Source organism: Helianthus annuus, chromosome 14 (assembly GCF_002127325.2).
Source record: "Helianthus annuus cultivar XRQ/B chromosome 14, HanXRQr2.0-SUNRISE, whole genome shotgun sequence".
Classification (NCBI taxonomy): domain Eukaryota; kingdom Viridiplantae; phylum Streptophyta; class Magnoliopsida; order Asterales; family Asteraceae; genus Helianthus; species Helianthus annuus.
This window is the reverse complement of record NC_035446.2, coordinates 42,688,405-42,694,404: the sequence shown is the minus strand read 5'-3', so window position 1 is coordinate 42,694,404 and position 6,000 is coordinate 42,688,405.

Below are 6,000 nucleotides of genomic sequence, written 5' to 3'. Positions count from 1 at the left end.
TCTAAACTTGAAATTTACACCTTGAAAACAACACCCGCGCCCAAGATCCATCTTGTTTCCTGAAATACATGTAATTTTGAAAACATCAACAAAAGTTGAGCGAGTTCATGCGTTTTGTATGAGTTCCAATAAACTTGTAAACATTTGAGAGATTCCTTTGAAAATAGGTATGTAAAGCGTGTATGAACAGTTCAATTAATGTTTTGCAAGGACATTAATATATGTGAAGACATAGGGAGTAACCAACCCGAGTGGGCTATTATAAGTGTCGAATCCCCTCGACTGTGTCGAATCCCCTCGACTGTGTCACATCACCTTAACTGTGTCAAGTCACCTTGACTGTGTCAAATCACCTTGACTGTTGTCGAATCACCTCGACTGGGACACAAAAGCACTCCAAGTAGTCACAAATGGACCATGAGTGGGGCTCGGCCGTACCCATTAGATCTAACCTTTGTCCATGATTCTTATGAGAGTTATTGGCATTTCAGTTTCAGCCAATGCTCACATGATCTAATAGTTCATTTCATAGCCAAATCATACCATTGAAACATATGTAACATGTATTTCACCCCCGAGAGTTATAAATCCGAAAATAGTTAAGAGAAAAGGGGGACATGAACTCACTGTTTTGCGTTCCTGAGAGAGATATTCTAGCAACGTGTTCCGTAAACGCGAGTCAACCTACAAGGGTTCTACTCATTAGACACGTCGGTCTTTCTTAGACTTTGTACTCGTTGTTCATCTTGAATGTTTGTTATTTTCATTTCGTTTTTGGAACACTTGTGTAGTTTAATAATACGTTGGCATTTGTTCCTGGTGTACTTTGATTCGAGACTTTATATTTGTTATACAAATATAAGTGTAATTCTTTAATTGATAAAAGCGTTGAAAATATTTATTTTTAACGTCGAAATACGTTGTCGTATGTGTACGACATTAGTGAGAGAGTACACTTCAACAAGTGTATGTGAGTATATCATCATGTACTAGAGTCTTTTATACATATACATATACCGTATGTATACTTGTATTTTTGCGCTTTATACGTGTACGTATACCGTATTTATACGTGTAGGTATACCGTATTATACGCGTAGGTATACCATATTATACGTGTAGGTATACCATATTTATAACGTACTTGTACAATATATATTTATAAAAATATACATGTATTTTACATTGGGCCTATCCCACCTTTTGTGTTATTGAGCTTAGTTCACACATTTTGTCATCGGGCCTAGCCCATGGCCTAACCCATGTTATTATTGTATTTGGGCCTAGCCCATATTATTTTTGTAAGTGGGCTTATTCAGTGTTTATGGAATGGGCCTTTGCCATGTTTTTAAGGTATTGAGCCTAGCCCAATATTTATGTTATTTTAGCCCAACATTAATTGTTTTAGCCCAATATTTATGTTCATGCATTTTTAGTAATCTTTTATTAATTATGCTAGTAACTTTTATAATCACACTTAGTGTTATTTTTATTGTTAAACTTTCCGGTTTTTCGTTGTCGGTATTATATGTCAAGTGTCTAAAATATTTTTTTAAGACTTGTCATAATGTTCGGTTCATATAACTTTTGTGTCGGAATTATTCGTTTTGCCGACGAAGCATAAAGTGTTGTCCGATTATTTCACGCTCCGGATCGAGACGCTAGGATAGCCTTTACCGATGACAACGCCCCTTGTTCGATAGAGCGTTTATTATATATATTTTGCGTCGGTTCAAATATATATATATATATATATATATATATATATATATTGTCTTGTTACTACTTATTGTTAAAATTCGATTTGTTTGGTGTCCGTTCATCCGCGTTTCGTTGTCCGTTTATTTGTTTTAACCACAATATACATGGAGCCTCATGTGTATAAGTTTGGTGTATTTTCCAAGTGTAGTGTATTTTTATATTTGGTATGTATTCTTCCTACCACTACTACATACACATAATATACACACATTATATGCCAATCTTTGGTTTTTTTTAAATATATATAATTTTTACAAAAATTATATTTATTGTTATACATTTAACTTTTCACCCTTTTACTTATTAAAAATACTTTCAAGTATTTAAGTAAACTCTTGTATGGTAAATGCTTAACCATTATCATTAGGGTTTCTATAATCATGATTAGGGTCGTTAATCATAATTAAGTTTACTAATCGCGATTAACCATGTTAATCACCCCGTTAATCCCATTTTAATCGCGACTAATATTTTAGAAAATTTTGCCATAATTTCCCCTAAACTATGGCGTTTTCCCACGTTTTTAAAACACGTTTATAAGCATGTTTAGCACCCTTAATCATGATCAATCCAAACAAGTTCCATTCCATCACTTTGCATGAATAATCCTACTTTTAACATCCTCGTTTCCATGAACTTTTTATATATTTTTAAACACACTTTTTAAAATATATGCTATCATTTTTAGATCATATTAACAAGATCTAAAAAAAACATATTATTTCTTAAGAACCCCCATGTTGTTCTTCCTTTTTAACTACTTGTTAAGACCACTTTTTAACATAATCTTAGTAAAAATCACGGTCTTTAATTTCTACAAAAATCACATATATGTTGTAACTTGTTTTTAGATTGTAGTAAAGTTTATGGATCATAGGATTGATGACCTTGGTTAGATTTAAACATCAAAATGTTTATATCTTTATTTTTTTTCTTAAACATGCATGATCATTCATGTAAATAACCTACTTTAACAAGATATACATATGTAAAACATCATCTAGCACATAACAACATAACTCACACATAATATATAATTATTATAGACTTTTTAAGTGGTGATTAGAGTTTTTAAGCTTTGTTTTGTTGAAGTTCAAGATGAACACTTTGTACTTTATAAATCTACATAATAAAAGAAGCTAAAAAAAATGGTAAGAAGTGTCATACAACTTTGCAAATGTAAATAATCTCTAGGATGAAGATGATAAAGGTGTAAAGCTCTAAAGTGGTCCCTTATGGCTTGAACCTCTTTAGATTGTCTTGAAATGTGCTAGGAAGGCTTGAATTAGGGTGTTCAAAGATTGAAAAGGGGTGGTCTAGTGTGAGGTGTGGGAACCGTGACAAGGGGAAGGAGTTGAGAGATGTTTTGATTTTTTTTTTTTTTTTTGAAGGTATGGATGATAGAATGGTAGGTTATAACTTGCAAGTTTCAAGTCTTACAAAATCTCTAAACCATGCCTTATAATCATACAAAATCCATTCAAGTCAAGTGGAGGTTAGCCGAGAATGCTAGAGTATGGTGGATGGATTTTTTTATTTATTTTTTTCATTTAAACATGTGCACTTATAATATGTGTTGATATATTTAAGCAATTAGTGTGTGTCTTGAATAATTCACATATTAACGATAGATTAGGGTGTTAACTAGTCTTAACTAGTTTAGTGGGTATAGGTTTTAGATGGTAAAAATGACACTGGTTTATCCGTCGGTTCAATATCGGGTGTTATATAAAAGGTGTTATATCATACCGGGAGCGATGGTTCTATTTTACCATCGATGCTATGGCGTTTATTTAAGGCGTTTATGACGCCGAGATATCGCTAACTAGTTTGCTAGCCTTTTAGTTTAGGAGATTGGATGGTAGGAATATAATTTATTCGCCTATCGGCTTCGAACTTGGACAATGTGTAAAAGTTGCGGCGTAGCACCGGGAGTTAATATTTAGGATATCCCATTGATATCCTCAAGCTTATTTAAGATGTAATATATTATTTACGTATCCCTACGGACATTAAAATGCTGATTTTTTTTTGTGTCACAGATATTTTATTTTGTTATAGTTTGGCGCAGAACGAACACCTTATAAATATACATTTTTTTTGAAAGTTTATATGCTTTTTCATTTGGTGCCCCTAGTTAGGGGTTTTTATTTGTATTTCGTATACCTAGTGCGTTCATGCCCTTCGTCGCTCGTTCCGACAGTTTTCGAAACTTGTTGGCATGAATAATGTGTTTAGGTGAATAGTGTTTTCAACATTTTGCCAACATATTAGGACATAGTTTGCGGTTTTCTCGCGACATGGCGATTGTATTATTGTTGTTTGACATATATAACCATGCCCTATGATTGCTAGTCTTTGTACGACCTAATCATGAAATAATTAAATCGTAATGAATATAATTAAGCGTTAAATCAAGTGTTTAAGTTGTACAGAATTACCCTTATTTTTACCAGTTGTCACAATATTCACTAACACTAAACACACATATGGGCAAGTGCACCCATCGTGGACGTAGTATATTGTTGGTAAGATACCGAGGTCGTCCAAGGACACAAGAGCTTTTAGTACCGGTTTATTCTCAACGTCTAATCAACTCAAAATGTTAGAAAAAGATTTTTAAACTAGAAAAATAAAACTAACTAAAATGCTGAAAAAGAAAATAAAAGTAAAAACAGATAGACAAGATGAATCACTTGGATCCGACTCGTGTGTAGTATAACCTTTGATTATTTTCGCACGTTTGCACTTGTTTAAGAGATTATCTTAGTTATTGTAGTAGGCTCCTCTTTTGAAGGTGACGTTACCCTCAACCCAGTAGTTTGAGTCAACAAGGATACAATCCTAAAGGGTCGGATTATTGAAAGATAATTAATTAAGTTATTAATGCATAATGTGGTAGGCCCCACTTTTGAAGGCGACGTTACCCTCGGCTAAGTAGTCTGAGTCAGCAGGGATACAGTCTTAAGTAGCCGGGTTAAAGTTTTAATAGTAGTTTAACTTATGAGGGGATTAAAGAGTTTGGACCCCCGCCATCCAATACCGTTGGGTATTGAAGGAGGTCCTACTAAATTTGACCCAGGTCCTTTGCAGGATCTATACACTGAACAATGGCAAGACTCTTACCAAACCGTTCCCTTAACCCCTGACCAAGTAGCCAACATACATCCATATAGACCGTGGAGATATGAATGGTGAAAATCTTTTATTTTATATAGACAGTAAAATAATGCCAAGACACCACGGACAAACGATAAGGAAGAATCACCTTCAACATAAGAAACTGGTAATTAAAGTCATTAATACAAAACCAATTAAAAAGTGCAATAGATTAAAAATAAAAAGTATTACACTAAACACTTGTCTTCACCAAGTGATGTAAGAGACTTAGGCAAACATGGCCTTTGATTGTCAAGAACTCTTACGATCAATCTTGGATCCTGAGACGACTCACACACTCTATGATGGACAATGGATGATGGTGGTGGATAATGGTGTTGTGATGGTGGTGGGTGGTGGGTTGTAACACCCCGTGTTACCGAATGTCAAAGTCAAAGTTAAAGTCAAGATTGACTTCTTTGACTATAGTTTGTCTATTCTATGTTGGTGTTTCTGTTAGTTGTATTATGTGGAGTAAGTGTTATTAATCAAAGTAATCGAATGTTTATCGACGCGAAACGATTTGCGACTGTGAATAATAGGAAGTAACAATGCGATAAGTCAATCAATCAATAATCAAGCTAATCGAATCATCATCGAACTCGAAACTCGAATTATGCAACTTTGGGTTATTATACGTGTGTGTGTGCCTTATGTGTTACCTGTGCGTGTTTACTTTATGTTATGTGTGGCGATCAATCGAATCGGAATTCGAAACTCAATCGAAATCGAATCATGATAAATGGTGGCGGAAAGATAGTGTGAAATATAGATGCTTGTATGTAGATATAGCGGTTGGGATTAAAAGTAAATTGAATCGGAAACTCTATCGTATTCGTATCGTCTTTGATCGAAATCGAAATATCAGAAATCGTCGCACCGAACGCTCGAAACAGGCTGTTGATCGATCAGGCTCCTAGCCGATCGAACAGCCCAGCCGATCGGACGGACTGTCCGATCGAGCAGGCTGTCCGATCGGGATGCCTGGCCGATCGGCCAGTCCTTTCCTCTTTGGGAAGTCGATAAATAGCCCTGTCATTGTCATTCTTTCCACTTTTGTAAACTCTCTGACCGACCAGC